This window comes from Engystomops pustulosus, chromosome 9, assembly GCF_040894005.1.
Source record: "Engystomops pustulosus chromosome 9, aEngPut4.maternal, whole genome shotgun sequence".
Classification (NCBI taxonomy): domain Eukaryota; kingdom Metazoa; phylum Chordata; class Amphibia; order Anura; family Leptodactylidae; genus Engystomops; species Engystomops pustulosus.
This window is the reverse complement of record NC_092419.1, coordinates 65,667,981-65,691,635: the sequence shown is the minus strand read 5'-3', so window position 1 is coordinate 65,691,635 and position 23,655 is coordinate 65,667,981. Positions and strand designations below refer to the sequence as shown.

Below are 23,655 nucleotides of genomic sequence, written 5' to 3'. Positions count from 1 at the left end.
AGCAGCTGTTCAATTTGAACCTTCTTTTACTATCTCATAGAGAAACTAACACAATTTTCAGGCTCAAAAAGGTCAACGGAACTTAGGATTCCCAGCCAGTCTCCCATGCTGGTACATGCCAAGCCTTAAGCTGCATTGCTGCTGCGATCTGACGAGAGCAGGCACATTCAGCTTAGAATGGCCGTTGACAGCAGCTGTTCAGTTTGAACCTTCTTTTACTATCTCATAGAGAAACTAACACAATTTTCAGGTTCAAAAAGGTCAACAGAACTTGGGATTCCCAGCCAGTCTCCCATGCTGGTACTTGCCAAGCCTTAAGCTGCATTGCTGCTGCGATCTGACGAGAGCAGGCACATTCAGCTTAGAATGGCCGTTGACAGCAGCTGTTCAATTTGAACCTTCTTTTACTATCTCATAGAGAAACTAACACAATTTTCAGGTTCAAAAAGGTCAACAGAACTTGGGATTCCCAGCCAGTCTCCCATGCTGGTTTTTGCCAAGCCTTAAGCTGCATTGCTGCTGCGATCTGACGAGAGCAGGCACATTCAGCTTAGAATGGCCGTTGACAGCAGCTGTTCAATTTGAACCTTCTTTTACCATCTTTGACAGAGAAACTAACAATTTTCAGGTTCAAAAAGGTCAAGAGAACTTGGGATTCCCAGCCAGTCTCCCATGCTGGTACTTGCCAAGCCTTAAGCTGCATTGCTGCTGCGATCTGACGAGAGCAGGCACATTCAGCTTAGAATGGCCGTTGACAGCAGCTGTTCAATTTGAACCTTCTTTTACTATCTCATAGAGAAACTAACACAATTTTCAGGTTAAAAAAAGGTCAACGGAACTTATGATTCCCAGCCAGTCTCCCATGCTGGTACTTGCCAAGCCTTAAGCTGCATTGCTGCTGCGATCTGACGAGAGCAGGCACATTCAGCTTAGAATGGCCGTTGACAGCAGCTGTTCAATTTGAACCTTCTTTTACTATCTCATAGAGAAACTAACACAATTTTCAGGTTCAAAAAGGTCAACGGAACTTGGGACTCCCAGCCAGTCTCCCATGCTGGTACTTGCCAAGCCTTAAGCTGCATTGCTGCTGCGATCTGACGAGAGCAGGCACATTAAGCTTAGTAGAATGGCCGTTGACAGCAGTTGTTCAATTTGAACCTTCTTTTACTATCTCATAGAGAAACTAACACGATTTTCAGGTTCAAAAATGTCAACAGAACTTGGGATTCCCAGCCAGTCTCCCATGCTGGTACTTGCAAAGCCTTAAGCTGCATTGCTGCTGCGATCTGACCAGAGCATGCACATTCAGCTTAGAATGGCTGTTGACAGCAGCTGTTCAATTTGAACCTTCTTTTACTATCTCATAGAGAAACTAACACAATTTTCAGGTTCAAAAAGGTCAATGGAACTTGGGATTCCCAGCTAGTCTCCCATGCTTGTACTTGCCAAGCCTTAAGCTGCATTGCTGCTGCGATCTGACAAGAGCATGCACATTCAGCTTAGAATGGCTGTTGACAGCAGCTGTTCAATTTGAACCTTCTTTTACTATCTCATAGAGAAACTAACTCAATTTTCAGGTTCAAAAAGGTCAATGGAACTTGGGATTCCCAGCCAGTCTCCCATGCTGGTACTTGCCAAGCCTTAGCTTAGAATGGGCGTTGACAGCAGCTGTTCAATTTGAACCTTCTTTTACTATCTCATAGAGAAACTAACACAATTTTCAGGTTCAAAAAGGTCAACGGAACTTGGGATTCCCAGCCAGTCTCCCATGCTGGTACTTGCCAAACCTTAAGCTGCATTGCTGCTGCGATCTGACGAGAGCAGGCACATTCAGCTTAGAATGGCCGTTGACAGCAGCTGTTCAATTTGAACCTTCTTTTACCATCTTTGACAGAGAAACTAACAATTTTCAGGTTCAAAAAGGTCAACAGAACATGGGATTCCCAGCCAGTCTCCCATGCTGGTACTTGCCAAGCCTTAAGCTGCATTGCTGCTGCGATCTGACGAGAGCAGGCACATTCAGCTTAGAATGGCCGTTGACAGCAGCTGCCTAATTTCTACTTTCTTTTACTATCTCATAGAGAAACTAACACAATTTTCAGGTTCAAAAAGGTCAACAGAACTTGGGATTCCCAGGCAGTCTCCCATGCTGGTACTTGCCAAGCCTTAAGCTGCAACGCTGCTGCGATCTGACAAGAGCATGCACATTCAGCTTAGAATGGCCGTTGACAGCAGCTGTTCAATTTGAACCTTCTTTTACTATCTCATAGAGAAACTAACACATTTTCAGGTTCAAAAAGGTCAACGGAACTTGGGATTCCCAGCCAGTCTCCCATGCTGGTACTTGCCAAGCCTTAAGCTGCATTGCTGCTGCGATCTGATGAGAGCAGGCACATTCAGCTTAGAATGGCCGTTGACAGCAGCTGTTCAATTTGAACCTTCTTTTACTATCTCATAGAGAAACTAACTCAATTTTCAGGTTCAAAAAGGTCAATGGAATTTGGGATTCCCAGCCAGTCTCCCATGCTGGTACTTGCCAAGCCTTAGCTTAGAATGGGCGTTGACAGCAGCTGTTCAATTTGAACCTTCTTTTACTATCTCATAGAGAAACTAACACAATTTTCAGGTTCAAAAAGGTCAACGGAACTTGGGATTCCCAGCCAGTCTGCCATGCTGGTACTTGCCAAGCCTTAAGCTGCATTGCTGCTGCGATCTGACGAGAGCAGGCACATTCAGCTTAGAATGGCCGTTGACAGCAGCTGTTCAATTTGAACCTTCTTTTACTATCTCATAGAGAAACTAATACAATTTTCAGGTTCAAAAAGGTCAACAGAACTTGGGATTCCCAGCCAGTCTCCCATGCTGGTACTTGCCAAGCCTTAAGCTGCATTGCTGCTGCGATCTGACGAGAGCAGGCACATTCAGCTTAGAATGGCCGTTGACAGCAGCTGTTCAATTTGAACCTTCTTTTACTATCTCATAGAGAAACTAACACAATTTTCAGGTTCAAAAAGGTCAATGGAACTTGGGATTCCCTGCCAGTCTCCCATGCTGGTACTTGCCAAGCCTTAAGCTGCATTGCTGCTGCGATCTGACAAGAGCACACACATTCAGCTTAGAAGGGCCGTTGACAGCAGCTGTTCAATTTGAACCTTCTTTTACTATCTCATAGAGAAACTAACACAATTTTCAGGTTCAAAAAGGTCAACAGAACTTGGGATTCCCAGCCAGTCTCCCATGCTGGTACTTGCCAAGCCTTAAGCTGCATTGCTGCTGCGATCTGACGAGAGCAGGCACATTCAGCTTAGAATGGCCGTTGACAGCAGCTGTTCAATTTGAACCTTCTTTTACTATCTCATAGAGAAACTAACACAATTTTCAGGTTCAAAAAGGTCAACAGAACTTGGGATTCCCAGCCAGTCTCCCATGCTGGTACTTGCCAAACCTTAAGCTGCATTGCTGCTGCGATCTGACGAGAGCAGGCACATTCAGCTTAATATGGCCGTTGACAGCAGCTGTTCAATTTGAACCTTCTTTTACCATCTTTGACAGAGAAACTAACAATTTTCAGGTTCAAAAAGGTCAACGGAACGTGGGATTCCCAGCCAGTCTCCCATGCTGGTACTTGCCAAGCCTTAAGCTGCATTGCTGCTGCGATCTGACGAGAGCAGGCACATTCAGCTTAGAATGGCCGTTGACAGCAGCTGCCTAATTTCTACTTTCTTTTACTATCTCATAGAGAAACTAACACAATTTTCAGGTTCAAAAAGGTCAACAGAACTTGGGATTCCCAGCCAGTCTCCCATGCTGGTACTTGCCAAGCCTTAAGCTGCAACGCTGCTGCGATCTGACAAGAGCATGCACATTCAGCTTAGAATGGCCGTTGACAGCAGCTGTTCAATTTGAACCTTCTTTTACTATCTCATAGAGAAACTAACTCAATTTTCAGGTTCAAAAAGGTCAATGGAACTTGGGATTCCCAGCCAGTCTCCCATGCTGGTACTTGCCAAGCCTTAGCTTAGAATGGGCGTTGACAGCAGCTGTTCAATTTGAACCTTCTTTTACTATCTCATAGAGAAACTAACACAATTTTCAGGTTCAAAAAGGTCAACAGAACTTGGGATTCCCAGCCAGTCTCCCATGCTGGTACTTGCCAAACCTTAAGCTGCATTGCTGCTGCGTTCTGACGAGAGCAGGCACATTCAGCTTAGAATGGCCGTTGACAGCAGCTGTTCAATTTGAACCTTCTTTTACCATCTTTGACAGAGAAACTAACAATTTTCAGGTTCAAAAAGGTCAACAGAACGTGGGATTTCCAGCCAGTCTCCCATGCTGGTACTTGCCAAGCCTTAAGCTGCATTGCTGCTGCGATCTGACGAGAGCAGGCACATTCAGCTTAGAATGGCCGTTGACAGCAGCTGCCTAATTTCTACTTTCTTTTACTATCTCATAGAGAAACTAACACAATTTTCAGGTTCAAAAAGGTCAACAGAACTTGGGATTCCCAAGCAGTCTCCCATGCTGGTACTTGCCAAGCCTTAAGCTGCAACGCTGCTGCGATCTGACAAGAGCATGCACATTCAGCTTAGAATGGCCGTTGACAGCAGCTGTTCAATTTGAACCTTCTTTTACTATCTCATAGAGAAACTAACACATTTTCAGGTTCAAAAAGGTCAACGGAACTTGGGATTCCCAGCCAGTCTCCCATGCTGGTACTTGCCAAGCCTTAAGCTGCATTGCTGCTGCGATCTGATGAGAGCAGGCACATTCAGCTTAGAATGGCCGTTGACAGCAGCTGTTCAATTTGAACCTTCTTTTACTATCTCATAGAGAAACTAACTCAATTTTCAGGTTCAAAAAGGTCAATGGAACTTGGGATTCCCAGCCAGTCTCCCATGCTGGTACTTGCCAAGCCTTAGCTTAGAATGGGCGTTGACAGCAGCTGTTCAATTTGAACCTTCTTTTACTATCTCATAGAGAAACTAACACAATTTTCAGGTTCAAAAAGGTCAACGGAACTTGGGATTCCCAGCCAGTCTCCCATGCTGGTACTTGCCAAGCCTTAAGCTGCATTGCTGCTGCGATCTGACGAGAGCAGGCACATTCAGCTTAGAATGGCCGTTGACAGCAGCTGTTCAATTTGAACCTTCTTTTACTATCTCATAGAGAAACTAATACAATTTTCAGGTTCAAAAAGGTCAACAGAACTTGGGATTCCCAGCCAGTCTCCCATGCTGGTACTTGCCAAGCCTTAAGCTGCATTGCTGCTGCGATCTGACGAGAGCAGGCACATTCAGCTTAGAATGGCCGTTGACAGCAGCTGTTCAATTTGAACCTTCTTTTACTATCTCATAGAGAAACTAACACAATTTTCAGGTTCAAAAAGGTCAATGGAACTTGGGATTCCCTGCCAGTCTCCCATGCTGGTACTTGCCAAGCCTTAAGCTGCATTGCTGCTGCGATCTGACGAGAGCAGGCACATTCAGCTTAGAATGGCCATTGACAGCAGCTGTTCAATTTGAACCTTCTTTTACTATCTCATAGAGAAACTAACACAATTTTCAGGTTCAAAAAGGTCAACAGAACTTGGGATTCCCAGTCAGTCTCCCATGCTGGTACTTGCCAAGCCTTAAGCTGCATCGCTGCTGCGATCTGACAAGAGCACACACATTCAGCTTAGAAGGGCCGTTGACAGCAGCTGTTCAATTTGAACCTTCTTTTACTATCTCATAGAGAAACTAACACAATTTTCAGGTTCAAAAAGGTCAACAGAACTTGGGATTCCCAGCCAGTCTCCCATGCTGGTACTTGCCAAGCCTTAAGCTGCATTGCTGCTGCGATCTGACGAGAGCAGGCACATTCAGCTTAGAATGGCCGTTGACAGCAGCTGTTCAATTTGAACCTTCTTTTACTATCTCATAGAGAAACTAACACAATTTTCAGGTTCAAAAAGGTCAACAGAACTTGGGATTTCCAGCCAGTCTCCCATGCTGGTACTTGCCAAACCTTAAGCTGCATTGCTGCTGCGATCTGACGAAAGCAGGCACATTCAGCTTAATATGGCCGTTGACAGCAGCTGTTCAATTTGAACCTTCTTTTACCATCTTTGACAGAGAAACTAACAATTTTCAGGTTCAAAAAGGTCAATGGAACGTGGGATTCCCAGCCAGTCTCCCATGCTGGTACTTGCCAAGCCTTAAGCTGCATTGCTGCTGCGATCTGACGAGAGCAGGCACATTCAGCTTAGAATGGCCGTTGACAGCAGCTGCCTAATTTCTACTTTCTTTTACTATCTCATAGAGAAACTAACACAATTTTCAGGTTCAAAAAGGTCAACAGAACTTGGGATTCCCAGCCAGTCTCCCATGCTGGTACTTGCCAAGCCTTAAGCTGCAACGCTGCTGCGATCTGACAAGAGCATGCACATTCAGCTTAGAATGGCCGTTGACAGCAGCTGTTCAATTTGAACCTTCTTTTACTATCTCATAGAGAAACTAACACATTTTCAGGTTCAAAAAGGTCAACGGAACTTGGGATTCCCAGCCAGTCTCCCATGCTGGTACTTGCCAAGCCTTAAGCTGCATTGCTGCTGCGATCTGATGAGAGCAGGCACATTCAGCTTAGAATGGCCGTTGACAGCAGCTGTTCAATTTGAACCTTCTTTTACTATCTCATAGAGAAACTAACTCAATTTTCAGGTTCAAAAAGGTCAATGGAACTTGGGATTCCCAGCCAGTCTCCCATGCTGGTACTTGCCAAGCCTTAGCTTAGAATGGGCGTTGACAGCAGCTGTTCAATTTGAACCTTCTTTTACTATCTCATAGAGAAACTAACACAATTTTCAGGTTCAAAAAGGTCAACGGAACTTGGGATTCCCAGCCAGTCTCCCATGCTGGTACTTGCCAAGCCTTAAGCTGCATTGCTGCTGCGATCTGACGAGAGCAGGCACATTCAGCTTAGAATGGCCGTTGACAGCAGCTGTTCAATTTGAACCTTCTTTTACTATCTCATAGAGAAACTAATACAATTTTCAGGTTCAAAAAGGTCAACAGAACTTGGGATTCCCAGCCAGTCTCCCATGCTGGTACTTGCCAAGCCTTAAGCTGCATTGCTGCTGCGATCTGACGAGAGCAGGCACATTCAGCTTAGAATGGCCGTTGACAGCAGCTGTTCAATTTGAACCTTCTTTTACTATCTCATAGAGAAACTAACACAATTTTCAGGTTCAAAAAGGTCAATGGAACTTGGGATTCCCTGCCAGTCTCCCATGCTGGTACTTGCCAAGCCTTAAGCTGCATTGCTGCTGCGATCTGACGAGAGCAGGCACATTCAGCTTAGAATGGCCATTGACAGCAGCTGTTCAATTTGAACCTTCTTTTACTATCTCATAGAGAAACTAACACAATTTTCAGGTTCAAAAAGGTCAACAGAACTTGGGATTCCCAGTCAGTCTCCCATGCTGGTACTTGCCAAGCCTTAAGCTGCATCGCTGCTGCGATCTGACAAGAGCACACACATTCAGCTTAGAAGGGCCGTTGACAGCAGCTGTTCAATTTGAACCTTCTTTTACTATCTCATAGAGAAACTAACACAATTTTCAGGTTCAAAAAGGTCAACAGAACTTGGGATTCCCAGCCAGTCTCCCATGCTGGTACTTGCCAAGCCTTAAGCTGCATTGCTGCTGCGATCTGACGAGAGCAGGCACATTCAGCTTAGAATGGCCGTTGACAGCAGCTGTTCAATTTGAACCTTCTTTTACTATCTCATAGAGAAAATAACACAATTTTCAGGTTCAAAAAGGTCAACAGAACTTGGGATTTCCAGCCAGTCTCCCATGCTGGTACTTGCCAAACCTTAAGCTGCATTGCTGCTGCGATCTGACGAAAGCAGGCACATTCAGCTTAATATGGCCGTTGACAGCAGCTGTTCAATTTGAACCTTCTTTTACCATCTTTGACAGAGAAACTAACAATTTTCAGGTTCAAAAAGGTCAATGGAACGTGGGATTCCCAGCCAGTCTCCCATGCTGGTACTTGCCAAGCCTTAAGCTGCATTGCTGCTGCGATCTGACGAGAGCAGGCACATTCAGCTTAGAATGGCCGTTGACAGCAGCTGCCTAATTTCTACTTTCTTTTACTATCTCATAGAGAAACTAACACAATTTTCAGGTTCAAAAAGGTCAACAGAACTTGGGATTCCCAGCCAGTCTCCCATGCTGGTACTTGCCAAGCCTTAAGCTGCAACGCTGCTGCGATCTGACAAGAGCATGCACATTCAGCTTAGAATGGCCGTTGACAGCAGCTGTTCAATTTGAACCTTCTTTTACTATCTCATAGAGAAACTAACACATTTTCAGGTTCAAAAAGGTCAACGGAACTTGGGATTCCCAGCCAGTCTCCCATGCTGGTACTTGCCAAGCCTTAAGCTGCATTGCTGCTGCGATCTGATGAGAGCAGGCACATTCAGCTTAGAATGGCCGTTGACAGCAGCTGTTCAATTTGAACCTTCTTTTACTATCTCATAGAGAAACTAACTCAATTTTCAGGTTCAAAAAGGTCAATGGAACTTGGGATTCCCAGCCAGTCTCCCATGCTGGTACTTGCCAAGCCTTAGCTTAGAATGGGCGTTGACAGCAGCTGTTCAATTTGAACCTTCTTTTACTATCTCATAGAGAAACTAACACAATTTTCAGGTTCAAAAAGGTCAACGGAACTTGGGATTCCCAGCCAGTCTCCCATGCTGGTACTTGCCAAGCCTTAAGCTGCATTGCTGCTGCGATCTGACGAGAGCAGGCACATTCAGCTTAGAATGGCCGTTGACAGCAGCTGTTCAATTTGAACCTTCTTTTACTATCTCATAGAGAAACTAATACAATTTTCAGGTTCAAAAAGGTCAACAGAACTTGGGATTCCCAGCCAGTCTCCCATGCTGGTACTTGCCAAGCCTTAAGCTGCATTGCTGCTGCGATCTGACGAGAGCAGGCACATTCAGCTTAGAATGGCCGTTGACAGCAGCTGTTCAATTTGAACCTTCTTTTACTATCTCATAGAGAAACTAACACAATTTTCAGGTTCAAAAAGGTCAATGGAACTTGGGATTCCCTGCCAGTCTCCCATGCTGGTACTTGCCAAGCCTTAAGCTGCATTGCTGCTGCGATCTGACGAGAGCAGGCACATTCAGCTTAGAATGGCCATTGACAGCAGCTGTTCAATTTGAACCTTCTTTTACTATCTCATAGAGAAACTAACACAATTTTCAGGTTCAAAAAGGTCAACAGAACTTGGGATTCCCAGTCAGTCTCCCATGCTGGTACTTGCCAAGCCTTAAGCTGCATCGCTGCTGCGATCTGACAAGAGCACACACATTCAGCTTAGAAGGGCCGTTGACAGCAGCTGTTCAATTTGAACCTTCTTTTACTATCTCATAGAGAAACTAACACAATTTTCAGGTTCAAAAAGGTCAACAGAACTTGGGATTCCCAGCCAGTCTCCCATGCTGGTACTTGCCAAGCCTTAAGCTGCATTGCTGCTGCGATCTGACGAGAGCAGGCACATTCAGCTTAGAATGGCCGTTGACAGCAGCTGTTCAATTTGAACCTTCTTTTACTATCTCATAGAGAAAATAACACAATTTTCAGGTTCAAAAAGGTCAACAGAACTTGGGATTTCCAGCCAGTCTCCCATGCTGGTACTTGCCAAACCTTAAGCTGCATTGCTGCTGCGATCTGACGAAAGCAGGCACATTCAGCTTAATATGGCCGTTGACAGCAGCTGTTCAATTTGAACCTTCTTTTACCATCTTTGACAGAGAAACTAACAATTTTCAGGTTCAAAAAGGTCAACGGAACGTGGGATTCCCAGCCAGTCTCCCATGCTGGTACTTGCCAAGCCTTAAGCTGCATTGCTGCTGCGATCTGACGAGAGCAGGCACATTCAGCTTAGAATGGCCGTTGACAGCAGCTGCCTAATTTCTACTTTCTTTTACTATCTCATAGAGAAACTAACACAATTTTCAGGTTCAAAAAGGTCAACAGAACTTGGGATTCCCAGCCAGTCTCCCATGCTGGTACTTGCCAAGCCTTAAGCTGCAACGCTGCTGCGATCTGACAAGAGCATGCACATTCAGCTTAGAATGGCCGTTGACAGCAGCTGTTCAATTTGAACCTTCTTTTACTATCTCATAGAGAAACTAACACATTTTCAGGTTCAAAAAGGTCAACGGAACTTGGGATTCCCAGCCAGTCTCCCATGCTGGTACTTGCCAAGCCTTAAGCTGCAACGCTGCTGCGATCTGACAAGAGCATGCACATTCAGCTTAGAATGGCCGTTGACAGCAGCTGTTCAATTTGAACCTTCTTTTACTATCTCATAGAGAAACTAACTCAATTTTCAGGTTCAAAAAGGTCAATGGAACTTGGGATTCCCAGCCAGTCTCCCATGCTGGTACTTGCCAAGCCTTAGCTTAGAATGGGCGTTGACAGCAGCTGTTCAATTTTAACCTTCTTTTACTATCTCATAGAGAAACTAACACAATTTTCAGGTTCAAAAAGGTCAACAGAACTTGGGATTCCCAGCCAGTCTCCCATGCTGGTACTTGCCAAGCCTTAAGCTGCAACGCTGCTGCGATCTGACGAGAGCAGGCACATTCAGCTTAGAATGGCCGTTGACAGCAGCTGTTCAATTTGAACCTTCTTTTACTATCTCATAGAGAAACTAACACAATTTTCAGGCTCAAAAAGGTCAACGGAACTTAGGATTCCCAGCCAGTCTCCCATGCTGGTACATGCCAAGCCTTAAGCTGCATTGCTGCTGCGATCTGACGAGAGCAGGCACATTCAGCTTAGAATGGCCGTTGACAGCAGCTGTTCAGTTTGAACCTTCTTTTACTATCTCATAGAGAAACTAACACAATTTTCAGGTTCAAAAAGGTCAACAGAACTTGGGATTCCCAGCCAGTCTCCCATGCTGGTACTTGCCAAGCCTTAAGCTGCATTGCTGCTGCGATCTGACGAGAGCAGGCACATTCAGCTTAGAATGGCCGTTGACAGCAGCTGTTCAATTTGAACCTTCTTTTACTATCTCATAGAGAAACTAACACAATTTTCAGGTTCAAAAAGGTCAACAGAACTTGGGATTCCCAGCCAGTCTCCCATGCTGGTTTTTGCCAAGCCTTAAGCTGCATTGCTGCTGCGATCTGACGAGAGCAGGCACATTCAGCTTAGAATGGCCGTTGACAGCAGCTGTTCAATTTGAACCTTCTTTTACCATCTTTGACAGAGAAACTAACAATTTTCAGGTTCAAAAAGGTCAACGGAACTTGGGATTCCCAGCCAGTCTCCCATGCTGGTACTTGCCAAGCCTTAAGCTGCATTGCTGCTGCGATCTGACGAGAGCAGGCACATTCAGCTTAGAATGGCCGTTGACAGCAGCTGCCTAATTTCTACTTTGTTTTACTATCTCATAGAGAAACTAACACAATTTTCAGGTTCAAAAAGGTCAAGAGAACTTGGGATTCCCAGCCAGACTCCCATGCTGGTACTTGCCAAGCCTTAAGCTGCAACGCTGCTGCGATCTGACAAGAGCATGCACATTCAGCTTAGAATGGCAGTTGACAGCAGCTGTTCAATTTGAACCTTCTTTTACTATCTCATAGAGAAACTAACACAATTTTCAGGTTCAAAAAGTCAATGGAACTTGGGATTCCCAGCCAGTCTCCCATGCTGGTACTTGCCAAGCCTTAAGCTGCATTGCTGCTGCGATCTGACGAGAGCAGGCGCATTCAGCTTAGAATGGCCGTTGACAGCAGCTGTTCAATTTGAACCTTCTTTTACTATCTCATAGAGAAACTAACACAATTTTCAGGTTAAAAAAAGGTCAACGGAACTTATGATTCCCAGCCAGTCTCCCATGCTGGTACTTGCCAAGCCTTAAGCTGCATTGCTGCTGCGATCTGACGAGAGCAGGCACATTCAGCTTAGAATGGCCGTTGACAGCAGCTGTTCAATTTGAACCTTCTTTTACTATCTCATAGAGAAACTAACACAATTTTCAGGTTCAAAAAGGTCAACGGAACTTGGGACTCCCAGCCAGTCTCCCATGCTGGTACTTGCCAAGCCTTAAGCTGCATTGCTGCTGCGATCTGACGAGAGCAGGCACATTAAGCTTAGTAGAATGGCCGTTGACAGCAGTTGTTCAATTTGAACCTTCTTTTACTATCTCATAGAGAAACTAACACGATTTTCAGGTTCAAAAATGTCAACAGAACTTGGGATTCCCAGCCAGTCTCCCATGCTGGTACTTGCAAAGCCTTAAGCTGCATTGCTGCTGCGATCTGACCAGAGCATGCACATTCAGCTTAGAATGGCTGTTGACAGCAGCTGTTCAATTTGAACCTTCTTTTACTATCTCATAGAGAAACTAACACAATTTTCAGGTTCAAAAAGGTCAACGGAACTTGGGATTCCCAGCTAGTCTCCCATGCTGGTACTTGCCAAGCCTTAAGCTGCATTGCTGCTGCGATCTGACGAGAGCAGGCACATTCAGCTTAGAATGGCCGTTGACAGCAACTGTTCAATTTGAACCTTATTTTACTACCTCATAGAGAAACTAACACAATTTTCAGGTTCAAAAAGGTCAACAGAACTTAGGATTCCCAGCCAGTCTCCCATGCTGGTACTTGCCAAGCCTTAAGCTGCATTGCTGCTGCGATCTGACGAGAGCAGGCACATTCAGCTTAGAATGGCCGTTGACAGCAGCTGTTCAATTTGAACCTTCTTTTACTATCTCATAGAGAAACTAACACAATTTTCAGGTTCAAAAAGGTCAACGGAACTTGGGACTCCCAGCCAGTCTCCCATGCTGGTACTTGCCAAGCCTTAAGCTGCATTGCTGCTGCGATCTGACGAGAGCAGGCACATTAAGCTTAGTAGAATGGCCGTTGACAGCAGTTGTTCAATTTGAACCTTCTTTTACTATCTCATAGAGAAACTAACACGATTTTCAGGTTCAAAAATGTCAACAGAACTTGGGATTCCCAGCCAGTCTCCCATGCTGGTACTTGCAAAGCCTTAAGCTGCATTGCTGCTGCGATCTGACCAGAGCATGCACATTCAGCTTAGAATGGCTGTTGACAGCAGCTGTTCAATTTGAACCTTCTTTTACTATCTCATAGAGAAACTAACACAATTTTCAGGTTCAAAAAGGTCAATGGAACTTGGGATTCCCAGCTAGTCTCCCATGCTGGTACTTGCCAAGCCTTAAGCTGCATTGCTGCTGCGATCTGACAAGAGCATGCACATTCAGCTTAGAATGGCTGTTGACAGCAGCTGTTCAATTTGAACCTTCTTTTACTATCTCATAGAGAAACTAACTCAATTTTCAGGTTCAAAAAGGTCAATGGAACTTGGGATTCCCAGCCAGTCTCCCATGCTGGTACTTGCCAAGCCTTAGCTTAGAATGGGCGTTGACAGCAGCTGTTCAATTTGAACCTTCTTTTACTATCTCATAGAGAAACTAACACAATTTTCAGGTTCAAAAAGGTCAACGGAACTTGGGATTCCCAGCCAGTCTCCCATGCTGGTACTTGCCAAACCTTAAGCTGCATTGCTGCTGCGATCTGACGAGAGCAGGCACATTCAGCTTAGAATGGCCGTTGACAGCAGCTGTTCAATTTGAACCTTCTTTTACCATCTTTGACAGAGAAACTAACAATTTTCAGGTTCAAAAAGGTCAACAGAACATGGGATTCCCAGCCAGTCTCCCATGCTGGTACTTGCCAAGCCTTAAGCTGCATTGCTGCTGCGATCTGACGAGAGCAGGCACATTCAGCTTAGAATGGCCGTTGACAGCAGCTGCCTAATTTCTACTTTCTTTTACTATCTCATAGAGAAACTAACACAATTTTCAGGTTCAAAAAGGTCAACAGAACTTGGGATTCCCAGGCAGTCTCCCATGCTGGTACTTGCCAAGCCTTAAGCTGCAACGCTGCTGCGATCTGACAAGAGCATGCACATTCAGCTTAGAATGGCCGTTGACAGCAGCTGTTCAATTTGAACCTTCTTTTACTATCTCATAGAGAAACTAACACATTTTCAGGTTCAAAAAGGTCAACGGAACTTGGGATTCCCAGCCAGTCTCCCATGCTGGTACTTGCCAAGCCTTAAGCTGCATTGCTGCTGCGATCTGATGAGAGCAGGCACATTCAGCTTAGAATGGCCGTTGACAGCAGCTGTTCAATTTGAACCTTCTTTTACTATCTCATAGAGAAACTAACTCAATTTTCAGGTTCAAAAAGGTCAATGGAACTTGGGATTCCCAGCCAGTCTCCCATGCTGGTACTTGCCAAGCCTTAGCTTAGAATGGGCGTTGACAGCAGCTGTTCAATTTGAACCTTCTTTTACTATCTCATAGAGAAACTAACACAATTTTCAGGTTCAAAAAGGTCAACGGAACTTGGGATTCCCAGCCAGTCTGCCATGCTGGTACTTGCCAAGCCTTAAGCTGCATTGCTGCTGCGATCTGACGAGAGCAGGCACATTCAGCTTAGAATGGCCGTTGACAGCAGCTGTTCAATTTGAACCTTCTTTTACTATCTCATAGAGAAACTAATACAATTTTCAGGTTCAAAAAGGTCAACAGAACTTGGGATTCCCAGCCAGTCTCCCATGCTGGTACTTGCCAAGCCTTAAGCTGCATTGCTGCTGCGATCTGACGAGAGCAGGCACATTCAGCTTAGAATGGCCGTTGACAGCAGCTGTTCAATTTGAACCTTCTTTTACTATCTCATAGAGAAACTAACACAATTTTCAGGTTCAAAAAGGTCAATGGAACTTGGGATTCCCTGCCAGTCTCCCATGCTGGTACTTGCCAAGCCTTAAGCTGCATTGCTGCTGCGATCTGACAAGAGCACACACATTCAGCTTAGAAGGGCCGTTGACAGCAGCTGTTCAATTTGAACCTTCTTTTACTATCTCATAGAGAAACTAACACAATTTTCAGGTTCAAAAAGGTCAACAGAACTTGGGATTCCCAGCCAGTCTCCCATGCTGGTACTTGCCAAGCCTTAAGCTGCATTGCTGCTGCGATCTGACGAGAGCAGGCACATTCAGCTTAGAATGGCCGTTGACAGCAGCTGTTCAATTTGAACCTTCTTTTACTATCTCATAGAGAAACTAACACAATTTTCAGGTTCAAAAAGGTCAACAGAACTTGGGATTCCCAGCCAGTCTCCCATGCTGGTACTTGCCAAACCTTAAGCTGCATTGCTGCTGCGATCTGACGAGAGCAGGCACATTCAGCTTAATATGGCCGTTGACAGCAGCTGTTCAATTTGAACCTTCTTTTACCATCTTTGACAGAGAAACTAACAATTTTCAGGTTCAAAAAGGTCAACGGAACGTGGGATTCCCAGCCAGTCTCCCATGCTGGTACTTGCCAAGCCTTAAGCTGCATTGCTGCTGCGATCTGACGAGAGCAGGCACATTCAGCTTAGAATGGCCGTTGACAGCAGCTGCCTAATTTCTACTTTCTTTTACTATCTCATAGAGAAACTAACACAATTTTCAGGTTCAAAAAGGTCAACAGAACTTGGGATTCCCAGCCAGTCTCCCATGCTGGTACTTGCCAAGCCTTAAGCTGCAACGCTGCTGCGATCTGACAAGAGCATGCACATTCAGCTTAGAATGGCCGTTGACAGCAGCTGTTCAATTTGAACCTTCTTTTACTATCTCATAGAGAAACTAACACATTTTCAGGTTCAAAAAGGTCAACGGAACTTGGGATTCCCAGCCAGTCTCCCATGCTGGTACTTGCCAAGCCTTAAGCTGCAACGCTGCTGCGATCTGACAAGAGCATGCACATTCAGCTTAGAATGGCCGTTGACAGCAGCTGTTCAATTTGAACCTTCTTTTACTATCTCATAGAGAAACTAACTCAATTTTCAGGTTCAAAAAGGTCAATGGAACTTGGGATTCCCAGCCAGTCTCCCATGCTGGTACTTGCCAAGCCTTAGCTTAGAATGGGCGTTGACAGCAGCTGTTCAATTTGAACCTTCTTTTACTATCTCATAGAGAAACTAACACAATTTTCAGGTTCAAAAAGGTCAACAGAACTTGGGATTCCCAGCCAGTCTCCCATGCTGGTACTTGCCAAACCTTAAGCTGCATTGCTGCTGCGTTCTGACGAGAGCAGGCACATTCAGCTTAGAATGGCCGTTGACAGCAGCTGTTCAATTTGAACCTTCTTTTACCATCTTTGACAGAGAAACTAACAATTTTCAGGTTCAAAAAGGTCAACAGAACGTGGGATTTCCAGCCAGTCTCCCATGCTGGTACTTGCCAAGCCTTAAGCTGCATTGCTGCTGCGATCTGACGAGAGCAGGCACATTCAGCTTAGAATGGCCGTTGACAGCAGCTGCCTAATTTCTACTTTCTTTTACTATCTCATAGAGAAACTAACACAATTTTCAGGTTCAAAAAGGTCAACAGAACTTGGGATTCCCAAGCAGTCTCCCATGCTGGTACTTGCCAAGCCTTAAGCTGCAACGCTGCTGCGATCTGACAAGAGCATGCACATTCAGCTTAGAATGGCCGTTGACAGCAGCTGTTCAATTTGAACCTTCTTTTACTATCTCATAGAGAAACTAACACATTTTCAGGTTCAAAAAGGTCAACGGAACTTGGGATTCCCAGCCAGTCTCCCATGCTGGTACTTGCCAAGCCTTAAGCTGCATTGCTGCTGCGATCTGATGAGAGCAGGCACATTCAGCTTAGAATGGCCGTTGACAGCAGCTGTTCAATTTGAACCTTCTTTTACTATCTCATAGAGAAACTAACTCAATTTTCAGGTTCAAAAAGGTCAATGGAACTTGGGATTCCCAGCCAGTCTCCCATGCTGGTACTTGCCAAGCCTTAGCTTAGAATGGGCGTTGACAGCAGCTGTTCAATTTGAACCTTCTTTTACTATCTCATAGAGAAACTAACACAATTTTCAGGTTCAAAAAGGTCAACGGAACTTGGGATTCCCAGCCAGTCTCCCATGCTGGTACTTGCCAAGCCTTAAGCTGCATTGCTGCTGCGATCTGACGAGAGCAGGCACATTCAGCTTAGAATGGCCGTTGACAGCAGCTGTTCAATTTGAACCTTCTTTTACTATCTCATAGAGAAACTAATACAATTTTCAGGTTCAAAAAGGTCAACAGAACTTGGGATTCCCAGCTAGTCTCCCATGCTGGTACTTGCCAAGCCTTAAGCTGCATTGCTGCTGCGATCTGACGAGAGCAGGCACATTCAGCTTAGAATGGCCGTTGACAGCAGCTGTTCAATTTGAACCTTCTTTTACTATCTCATAGAGAAACTAACACAATTTTCAGGTTCAAAAAGGTCAATGAAACTTGGGATTCCCTGCCAGTCTCCCATGCTGGTACTTGCCAAGCCTTAAGCTGCATTGCTGCTGCGATCTGACGAGAGCAGGCACATTCAGCTTAGAATGGCCATTGACAGCAGCTGTTCAATTTGAACCTTCTTTTACTATCTCATAGAGAAACTAACACAATTTTCAGGTTCAAAAAGGTCAACAGAACTAGGGATTCCCAGTCAGTCTCCCATGCTGGTACTTGCCAAGCCTTAAGCTGCATCGCTGCTGCGATCTGACAAGAGCACACACATTCAGCTTAGAAGGGCCGTTGACAGCAGCTGTTCAATTTGAACCTTCTTTTACTATCTCATAGAGAAACTAACACAATTTTCAGGTTCAAAAAGGTCAACAGAACTTGGGATTCCCAGCCAGTCTCCCATGCTGGTACTTGCCAAGCCTTAAGCTGCATTGCTGCTGCGATCTGACGAGAGCAGGCACATTCAGCTTAGAATGGCCGTTGACAGCAGCTGTTCAATTTGAACCTTCTTTTACTATCTCATAGAGAAACTAACACAATTTTCAGGTTCAAAAAGGTCAACAGAACTTGGGATTTCCAGCCAGTCTCCCATGCTGGTACTTGCCAAACCTTAAGCTGCATTGCTGCTGCGATCTGACGAAAGCAGGCACATTCAGCTTAATATGGCCGTTGACAGCAGCTGTTCAATTTGAACCTTCTTTTACCATCTTTGACAGAGAAACTAACAATTTTCAGGTTCAAAAAGGTCAATGGAACGTGGGATTCCCAGCCAGTCTCCCATGCTGGTACTTGCCAAGCCTTAAGCTGCATTGCTGCTGCGATCTGACGAGAGCAGGCACATTCAGCTTAGAATGGCCGTTGACAGCAGCTGCCTAATTTCTACTTTCTTTTACTATCTCATAGAGAAACTAACACAATTTTCAGGTTCAAAAAGGTCAACAGAACTTGGGATTCCCAGCCAGTCTCCCATGCTGGTACTTGCCAAGCCTTAAGCTGCAACGCTGCTGCGATCTGACAAGAGCATGCACATTCAGCTTAGAATGGCCGTTGACAGCAGCTGTTCAATTTGAACCTTCTTTTACTATCTCATAGAGAAACTAACACATTTTCAGGTTCAAAAAGGTCAACGGAACTTGGGATTCCCAGCCAGTCTCCCATGCTGGTACTTGCCAAGCCTTAAGCTGCAACGCTGCTGCGATCTGACAAGAGCATGCACATTCAGCTTAGAATGGCCGTTGACAGCAGCTGTTCAATTTGAACCTTCTTTTACTATCTCATAGAGAAACTAACTCAATTTTCAGGTTCAAAAAGGTCAATGGAACTTGGGATTCCCAGCCAGTCTCCCATGCTGGTACTTGCCAAGCCTTAGCTTAGAATGGGCGTTGACAGCAGCTGTTCAATTTGAACCTTCTTTTACTATCTCATAGAGAAACTAACACAATTTTCAGGTTCAAAAAGGTCAACAGAACTTGGGATTCCCAGCCAGTCTCCCATGCTGGTACTTGCCAAGCCTTAAGCTGCAACGCTGCTGCGATCTGACGAGAGCAGGCACATTCAGCTTAGAATGGCTGTTGACAGCAGCTGTTCAATTTGAACCTTCTTTTACTATCTCATAGAGAAACTAACACAATTTTCAGGCTCAAAAAGGTCAACGGAACTTAGGATTCCCAGCCAGTCTCCCATGCTGGTACATGCCAAGCCTTAAGCTGCATTGCTGCTGCGATCTGACGAGAGCAGGCACATTCAGCTTAGAATGGCCGTTGACAGCAGCTGTTCAGTTTGAACCTTCTTTTACTATCTCATAGAGAAACTAACACAATTTTCAGGTTCAAAAAGGTCAACAGAACTTGGGATTCCCAGCCAGTCTCCCATGCTGGTACTTGCCAAGCCTTAAGCTGCATTGCTGCTGCGATCTGACGAGAGCAGGCACATTCAGCTTAGAATGGCCGTTGACAGCAGCTGTTCAATTTGAACCTTCTTTTACTATCTCATAGAGAAACTAACACAATTTTCAGGTTCAAAAAGGTCAACAGAACTTGGGATTCCCAGCCAGTCTCCCATGCTGGTTTTTGCCAAGCCTTAAGCTGCATTGCTGCTGCGATCTGACGAGAGCAGGCACATTCAGCTTAGAATGGCCGTTGACAGCAGCTGTTCAATTTGAACCTTCTTTTACCATCTTTGACAGAGAAACTAACAATTTTCAGGTTCAAAAAGGTCAACGGAACTTGGGATTCCCAGCCAGTCTCCCATGCTGGTACTTGCCAAGCCTTAAGCTGCATTGCTGCTGCGATCTGACGAGAGCAGGCACATTTAGCTTAGAATGGCCGTTGACAACAGCTGCCTAATTTCTACTTTGTTTTACTATCTCATAGAGAAACTAACACAATTTTCAGGTTCAAAAAGGTCAAGAGAACTTGGGATTCCCAGCCAGACTCCCATGCTGGTACTTGCCAAGCCTTAAGCTGCAACGCTGCTGCGATCTGACAAGAGCATGCACATTCAGCTTAGAATGGCAGTTGACAGCAGCTGTTCAATTTGAACCTTCTTTTACTATCTCATAGAGAAACTAACACAATTTTCAGGTTCAAAAAGTCAATGGAACTTGGGATTCCCAGCCAGTCTCCCATGCTGGTACTTGCCAAGCCTTAAGCTGCATTGCTGCTGCGTTCTGACGAGAGCAGGCACATTCAGCTTAGAATGGCCGTTGACAGCAGCTGTTCAATTTGAACCTTCTTTTACCATCTTTGACAGAGAAACTAACAATTTTCAGGTTCAAAAAGGGCAACAGAACGTGGGATTCCCAGCCAGTCTCCCATGCTGGTACTTGCCAAGCCTTAAGCTGCATTGCTGCTGCGATCTGACGAGAGCAGGCACATTCAGCTTAGAATGGCCGTTGACAGCAGCTGCCTAATTTCTACTTTCTTTTACTATCTCATAGAGAAACTAACACAATTTTCAGGTTCAAAAAGGTCAACAGAACTTGGGATTCCCAAGCAGTCTCCCATGCTGGTACTTGCCAAGCCTTAAGCTGCAACGCTGCTGCGATCTGACAAGAGCATGCACATTCAGCTTAGAATGGCCGTTGACAGCAGCTGTTCAATTTGAACCTTCTTTTACTATCTCATAGAGAAACTAACACATTTTCAGGTTCAAAAAGGTCAACGGAACTTGGGATTCCCAGCCAGTCTCCCATGCTGGTACTTGCCAAGCCTTAAGCTGCATTGCTGCTGCGATCTGATGAGAGCAGGCACATTCAGCTTAGAATGGCCGTTGACAGCAGCTGTTCAATTTGAACCTTCTTTTACTATCTCATAGAGAAACTAACTCAATTTTCAGGTTCAAAAAGGTCAATGGAACTTGGGATTCCCAGCCAGTCTCCCATGCTGGTACTTGCCAAGCCTTAGCTTAGAATGGGCGTTGACAGCAGCTGTTCAATTTGAACCTTCTTTTACTATCTCATAGAGAAACTAACACAATTTTCAGGTTCAAAAAGGTCAACGGAACTTGGGATTCCCAGCCAGTCTCCCATGCTGGTACTTGCCAAGCCTTAAGCTGCATTGCTGCTGCGATCTGACGAGAGCAGGCACATTCAGCTTAGAATGGCCGTTGACAGCAGCTGTTCAATTTGAACCTTCTTTTACTATCTCATAGAGAAACTAATACAATTTTCAGGTTCAAAAAGGTCAACAGAACTTGGGATTCCCAGCCAGTCTCCCATGCTGGTACTTGCCAAGCCTTAAGCTGCATTGCTGCTGCGATCTGACGAGAGCAGGCACATTCAGCTTAGAATGGCCGTTGACAGCAGCTGTTCAATTTGAACCTTCTTTTACTATCTCATAGAGAAACTAACACAATTTTCAGGTTCAAAAAGGTCAATGGAACTTGGGATTCCCTGCCAGTCTCCCATGCTGGTACTTGCCAAGCCTTAAGCTGCATTGCTGCTGCGATCTGACGAGAGCAGGCACATTCAGCTTAGAATGGCCATTGACAGCAGCTGTTCAATTTGAACCTTCTTTTACTATCTCATAGAGAAACTAACACAATTTTCAGGTTCAAAAAGGTCAACAGAACTTGGGATTCCCAGTCAGTCTCCCATGCTGGTACTTGCCAAGCCTTAAGCTGCATCGCTGCTGCGATCTGACAAGAGCACACACATTCAGCTTAGAAGGGCCGTTGACAGCAGCTGTTCAATTTGAACCTTCTTTTACTATCTCATAGAGAAACTAACACAATTTTCAGGTTCAAAAAGGTCAACAGAACTTGGGATTCCCAGCCAGTCTCCCATGCTGGTACTTGCCAAGCCTTAAGCTGCATTGCTGCTGCGATCTGACGAGAGCAGGCACATTCAGCTTAGAATGGCCGTTGACAGCAGCTGTTCAATTTGAACCTTCTTTTACTATCTCATAGAGAAAATAACACAATTTTCAGGTTCAAAAAGGTCAACAGAACTTGGGATTTCCAGCCAGTCTCCCATGCTGGTACTTGCCAAACCTTAAGCTGCATTGCTGCTGCGATCTGACGAAAGCAGGCACATTCAGCTTAATATGGCCGTTGACAGCAGCTGTTCAATTTGAACCTTCTTTTACCATCTTTGACAGAGAAACTAACAATTTTCAGGTTCAAAAAGGTCAACGGAACGTGGGATTCCCAGCCAGTCTCCCATGCTGGTACTTGCCAAGCCTTAAGCTGCATTGCTGCTGCGATCTGACGAGAGCAGGCACATTCAGCTTAGAATGGCCGTTGACAGCAGCTGTTCAATTTGAACCTTCTTTTACTATCTCATAGAGAAACTAACACATTTTCAGGTTCAAAAAGGTCAACGGAACTTGGGATTCCCAGCCAGTCTCCCATGCTGGTACTTGCCAAGCCTTAAGCTGCAACGCTGCTGCGATCTGACAAGAGCATGCACATTCAGCTTAGAATGGCCGTTGACAGCAGCTGTTCAATTTGAACCTTCTTTTACTATCTCATAGAGAAACTAACACATTTTCAGGTTCAAAAAGGTCAACGGAACTTGGGATTCCCAGCCAGTCTCCCATGCTGGTACTTGCCAAGCCTTAAGCTGCAACGCTGCTGCGATCTGACAAGAGCATGCACATTCAGCTTAGAATGGCCGTTGACAGCAGCTGTTCAATTTGAACCTTCTTTTACTATCTCATAGAGAAACTAACTCAATTTTCAGGTTCAAAAAGGTCAATGGAACTTGGGATTCCCAGCCAGTCTCCCATGCTGGTACTTGCCAAGCCTTAGCTTAGAATGGGCGTTGACAGCAGCTGTTCAATTTTAACCTTCTTTTACTATCTCATAGAGAAACTAACACAATTTTCAGGTTCAAAAAGGTCAACAGAACTTGGGATTCCCAGCCAGTCTCCCATGCTGGTACTTGCCAAGCCTTAAGCTGCAACGCTGCTGCGATCTGACGAGAGCAGGCACATTCAGCTTAGAATGGCCGTTGACAGCAGCTGTTCAATTTGAACCTTCTTTTACTATCTCATAGAGAAACTAACACAATTTTCAGGCTCAAAAAGGTCAACGGAACTTAGGATTCCCAGCCAGTCTCCCATGCTGGTACATGCCAAGCCTTAAGCTGCATTGCTGCTGCGATCTGACGAGAGCAGGCACATTCAGCTTAGAATGGCTGTTGACAGCAGCTGTTCAGTTTGAACCTTCTTTTACTATCTCATAGAGAAACTAACACAATTTTCAGGTTCAAAAAGGTCAACAGAACTTGGGATTCCCAGCCAGTCTCCCATGCTGGTACTTGCCAAGCCTTAAGCTGCATTGCTGCTGCGATCTGACGAGAGCAGGCACATTCAGCTTAGAATGGCCGTTGACAGCAGCTGTTCAATTTGAACCTTCTTTTACTATCTCATAGAGAAACTAACACAATGTTCAGGTTCAAAAAGGTCAACAGAACTTGGGATTCCCAGCCAGTCTCCCATGCTGGTTTTTGCCAAGCCTTAAGCTGCATTGCTGCTGCGATCTGACGAGAGCAGGCACATTCAGCTTAGAATGGCCGTTGACAGCAGCTGTTCAATTTGAACCTTCTTTTACCATCTTTGACAGAGAAACTAACAATTTTCAGGTTCAAAAAGGTCAACGGAACTTGGGATTCCCAGCCAGTCTCCCATGCTGGTACTTGCCAAGCCTTAAGCTGCATTGCTGCTGCGATCTGACGAGAGCAGGCACATTCAGCTTAGAATGGCCGTTGACAGCAGCTGCCTAATTTCTACTTTGTTTTACTATCTCATAGAGAAACTAACACAA

General features: G+C 45.0%; 66 pseudogenes; all 66 read right to left on the bottom strand.

Annotated features, from left to right (window-relative positions):
- Positions 1-70: 70 nt before the first annotated feature.
- Positions 71-189, bottom strand: LOC140091901 (5S ribosomal RNA; annotated as a pseudogene).
- A 70-nt stretch (positions 190-259) lies between these two features.
- Positions 260-378, bottom strand: LOC140079755 (5S ribosomal RNA; annotated as a pseudogene).
- A 259-nt stretch (positions 379-637) lies between these two features.
- Positions 638-756, bottom strand: LOC140095273 (5S ribosomal RNA; annotated as a pseudogene).
- A 71-nt stretch (positions 757-827) lies between these two features.
- On the bottom strand, positions 828-946 carry LOC140093051 (5S ribosomal RNA; annotated as a pseudogene).
- Positions 947-1,733: 787 nt separating this feature from the next.
- LOC140086280 (5S ribosomal RNA) lies at positions 1,734-1,852 on the bottom strand (annotated as a pseudogene).
- A 70-nt stretch (positions 1,853-1,922) lies between these two features.
- On the bottom strand, positions 1,923-2,041 carry LOC140087756 (5S ribosomal RNA; annotated as a pseudogene).
- Positions 2,042-2,299: 258 nt separating this feature from the next.
- On the bottom strand, positions 2,300-2,418 carry LOC140099958 (5S ribosomal RNA; annotated as a pseudogene).
- Positions 2,419-2,635: 217 nt separating this feature from the next.
- Positions 2,636-2,754, bottom strand: LOC140088086 (5S ribosomal RNA; annotated as a pseudogene).
- Positions 2,755-2,824: 70 nt separating this feature from the next.
- LOC140079754 (5S ribosomal RNA) lies at positions 2,825-2,943 on the bottom strand (annotated as a pseudogene).
- Positions 2,944-3,202: 259 nt separating this feature from the next.
- Positions 3,203-3,321, bottom strand: LOC140079753 (5S ribosomal RNA; annotated as a pseudogene).
- A 70-nt stretch (positions 3,322-3,391) lies between these two features.
- LOC140089485 (5S ribosomal RNA) lies at positions 3,392-3,510 on the bottom strand (annotated as a pseudogene).
- A 70-nt stretch (positions 3,511-3,580) lies between these two features.
- On the bottom strand, positions 3,581-3,699 carry LOC140088635 (5S ribosomal RNA; annotated as a pseudogene).
- A 406-nt stretch (positions 3,700-4,105) lies between these two features.
- On the bottom strand, positions 4,106-4,224 carry LOC140084896 (5S ribosomal RNA; annotated as a pseudogene).
- A 70-nt stretch (positions 4,225-4,294) lies between these two features.
- LOC140098128 (5S ribosomal RNA) lies at positions 4,295-4,413 on the bottom strand (annotated as a pseudogene).
- Positions 4,414-4,671: 258 nt separating this feature from the next.
- LOC140099946 (5S ribosomal RNA) lies at positions 4,672-4,790 on the bottom strand (annotated as a pseudogene).
- A 217-nt stretch (positions 4,791-5,007) lies between these two features.
- Positions 5,008-5,126, bottom strand: LOC140098983 (5S ribosomal RNA; annotated as a pseudogene).
- A 70-nt stretch (positions 5,127-5,196) lies between these two features.
- Positions 5,197-5,315, bottom strand: LOC140079752 (5S ribosomal RNA; annotated as a pseudogene).
- A 70-nt stretch (positions 5,316-5,385) lies between these two features.
- On the bottom strand, positions 5,386-5,504 carry LOC140088473 (5S ribosomal RNA; annotated as a pseudogene).
- A 259-nt stretch (positions 5,505-5,763) lies between these two features.
- Positions 5,764-5,882, bottom strand: LOC140079751 (5S ribosomal RNA; annotated as a pseudogene).
- Positions 5,883-6,141: 259 nt separating this feature from the next.
- LOC140096710 (5S ribosomal RNA) lies at positions 6,142-6,260 on the bottom strand (annotated as a pseudogene).
- Positions 6,261-6,518: 258 nt separating this feature from the next.
- LOC140099934 (5S ribosomal RNA) lies at positions 6,519-6,637 on the bottom strand (annotated as a pseudogene).
- Positions 6,638-6,854: 217 nt separating this feature from the next.
- Positions 6,855-6,973, bottom strand: LOC140098982 (5S ribosomal RNA; annotated as a pseudogene).
- Positions 6,974-7,043: 70 nt separating this feature from the next.
- Positions 7,044-7,162, bottom strand: LOC140079750 (5S ribosomal RNA; annotated as a pseudogene).
- Positions 7,163-7,232: 70 nt separating this feature from the next.
- Positions 7,233-7,351, bottom strand: LOC140088472 (5S ribosomal RNA; annotated as a pseudogene).
- A 259-nt stretch (positions 7,352-7,610) lies between these two features.
- On the bottom strand, positions 7,611-7,729 carry LOC140079749 (5S ribosomal RNA; annotated as a pseudogene).
- A 259-nt stretch (positions 7,730-7,988) lies between these two features.
- Positions 7,989-8,107, bottom strand: LOC140096709 (5S ribosomal RNA; annotated as a pseudogene).
- Positions 8,108-8,365: 258 nt separating this feature from the next.
- Positions 8,366-8,484, bottom strand: LOC140099922 (5S ribosomal RNA; annotated as a pseudogene).
- Positions 8,485-8,701: 217 nt separating this feature from the next.
- On the bottom strand, positions 8,702-8,820 carry LOC140098981 (5S ribosomal RNA; annotated as a pseudogene).
- Positions 8,821-8,890: 70 nt separating this feature from the next.
- Positions 8,891-9,009, bottom strand: LOC140079747 (5S ribosomal RNA; annotated as a pseudogene).
- A 70-nt stretch (positions 9,010-9,079) lies between these two features.
- LOC140088471 (5S ribosomal RNA) lies at positions 9,080-9,198 on the bottom strand (annotated as a pseudogene).
- A 259-nt stretch (positions 9,199-9,457) lies between these two features.
- LOC140079746 (5S ribosomal RNA) lies at positions 9,458-9,576 on the bottom strand (annotated as a pseudogene).
- Positions 9,577-9,835: 259 nt separating this feature from the next.
- Positions 9,836-9,954, bottom strand: LOC140088633 (5S ribosomal RNA; annotated as a pseudogene).
- A 594-nt stretch (positions 9,955-10,548) lies between these two features.
- Positions 10,549-10,667, bottom strand: LOC140092280 (5S ribosomal RNA; annotated as a pseudogene).
- Positions 10,668-10,737: 70 nt separating this feature from the next.
- Positions 10,738-10,856, bottom strand: LOC140091900 (5S ribosomal RNA; annotated as a pseudogene).
- Positions 10,857-10,926: 70 nt separating this feature from the next.
- LOC140079745 (5S ribosomal RNA) lies at positions 10,927-11,045 on the bottom strand (annotated as a pseudogene).
- Positions 11,046-11,304: 259 nt separating this feature from the next.
- Positions 11,305-11,423, bottom strand: LOC140098980 (5S ribosomal RNA; annotated as a pseudogene).
- A 448-nt stretch (positions 11,424-11,871) lies between these two features.
- LOC140093050 (5S ribosomal RNA) lies at positions 11,872-11,990 on the bottom strand (annotated as a pseudogene).
- Positions 11,991-12,441: 451 nt separating this feature from the next.
- Positions 12,442-12,560, bottom strand: LOC140085289 (5S ribosomal RNA; annotated as a pseudogene).
- Positions 12,561-12,630: 70 nt separating this feature from the next.
- LOC140086792 (5S ribosomal RNA) lies at positions 12,631-12,749 on the bottom strand (annotated as a pseudogene).
- A 787-nt stretch (positions 12,750-13,536) lies between these two features.
- LOC140086279 (5S ribosomal RNA) lies at positions 13,537-13,655 on the bottom strand (annotated as a pseudogene).
- Positions 13,656-13,725: 70 nt separating this feature from the next.
- LOC140087755 (5S ribosomal RNA) lies at positions 13,726-13,844 on the bottom strand (annotated as a pseudogene).
- A 258-nt stretch (positions 13,845-14,102) lies between these two features.
- Positions 14,103-14,221, bottom strand: LOC140099910 (5S ribosomal RNA; annotated as a pseudogene).
- Positions 14,222-14,438: 217 nt separating this feature from the next.
- Positions 14,439-14,557, bottom strand: LOC140088084 (5S ribosomal RNA; annotated as a pseudogene).
- A 70-nt stretch (positions 14,558-14,627) lies between these two features.
- Positions 14,628-14,746, bottom strand: LOC140079744 (5S ribosomal RNA; annotated as a pseudogene).
- Positions 14,747-15,005: 259 nt separating this feature from the next.
- On the bottom strand, positions 15,006-15,124 carry LOC140079743 (5S ribosomal RNA; annotated as a pseudogene).
- A 70-nt stretch (positions 15,125-15,194) lies between these two features.
- On the bottom strand, positions 15,195-15,313 carry LOC140089484 (5S ribosomal RNA; annotated as a pseudogene).
- Positions 15,314-15,383: 70 nt separating this feature from the next.
- On the bottom strand, positions 15,384-15,502 carry LOC140088632 (5S ribosomal RNA; annotated as a pseudogene).
- A 594-nt stretch (positions 15,503-16,096) lies between these two features.
- Positions 16,097-16,215, bottom strand: LOC140084895 (5S ribosomal RNA; annotated as a pseudogene).
- A 70-nt stretch (positions 16,216-16,285) lies between these two features.
- On the bottom strand, positions 16,286-16,404 carry LOC140098127 (5S ribosomal RNA; annotated as a pseudogene).
- A 258-nt stretch (positions 16,405-16,662) lies between these two features.
- LOC140099897 (5S ribosomal RNA) lies at positions 16,663-16,781 on the bottom strand (annotated as a pseudogene).
- Positions 16,782-16,998: 217 nt separating this feature from the next.
- Positions 16,999-17,117, bottom strand: LOC140098978 (5S ribosomal RNA; annotated as a pseudogene).
- Positions 17,118-17,187: 70 nt separating this feature from the next.
- Positions 17,188-17,306, bottom strand: LOC140078529 (5S ribosomal RNA; annotated as a pseudogene).
- Positions 17,307-17,754: 448 nt separating this feature from the next.
- On the bottom strand, positions 17,755-17,873 carry LOC140079742 (5S ribosomal RNA; annotated as a pseudogene).
- Positions 17,874-18,845: 972 nt separating this feature from the next.
- Positions 18,846-18,964, bottom strand: LOC140093138 (5S ribosomal RNA; annotated as a pseudogene).
- A 70-nt stretch (positions 18,965-19,034) lies between these two features.
- On the bottom strand, positions 19,035-19,153 carry LOC140091899 (5S ribosomal RNA; annotated as a pseudogene).
- A 70-nt stretch (positions 19,154-19,223) lies between these two features.
- LOC140079741 (5S ribosomal RNA) lies at positions 19,224-19,342 on the bottom strand (annotated as a pseudogene).
- A 259-nt stretch (positions 19,343-19,601) lies between these two features.
- LOC140087476 (5S ribosomal RNA) lies at positions 19,602-19,720 on the bottom strand (annotated as a pseudogene).
- Positions 19,721-20,167: 447 nt separating this feature from the next.
- Positions 20,168-20,286, bottom strand: LOC140095833 (5S ribosomal RNA; annotated as a pseudogene).
- Positions 20,287-20,544: 258 nt separating this feature from the next.
- On the bottom strand, positions 20,545-20,663 carry LOC140099885 (5S ribosomal RNA; annotated as a pseudogene).
- Positions 20,664-20,880: 217 nt separating this feature from the next.
- On the bottom strand, positions 20,881-20,999 carry LOC140098977 (5S ribosomal RNA; annotated as a pseudogene).
- Positions 21,000-21,069: 70 nt separating this feature from the next.
- LOC140079740 (5S ribosomal RNA) lies at positions 21,070-21,188 on the bottom strand (annotated as a pseudogene).
- A 448-nt stretch (positions 21,189-21,636) lies between these two features.
- On the bottom strand, positions 21,637-21,755 carry LOC140079739 (5S ribosomal RNA; annotated as a pseudogene).
- A 259-nt stretch (positions 21,756-22,014) lies between these two features.
- LOC140088631 (5S ribosomal RNA) lies at positions 22,015-22,133 on the bottom strand (annotated as a pseudogene).
- Positions 22,134-22,726: 593 nt separating this feature from the next.
- On the bottom strand, positions 22,727-22,845 carry LOC140092279 (5S ribosomal RNA; annotated as a pseudogene).
- A 259-nt stretch (positions 22,846-23,104) lies between these two features.
- On the bottom strand, positions 23,105-23,223 carry LOC140079738 (5S ribosomal RNA; annotated as a pseudogene).
- A 259-nt stretch (positions 23,224-23,482) lies between these two features.
- LOC140098976 (5S ribosomal RNA) lies at positions 23,483-23,601 on the bottom strand (annotated as a pseudogene).
- Positions 23,602-23,655: the final 54 nt, after the last annotated feature.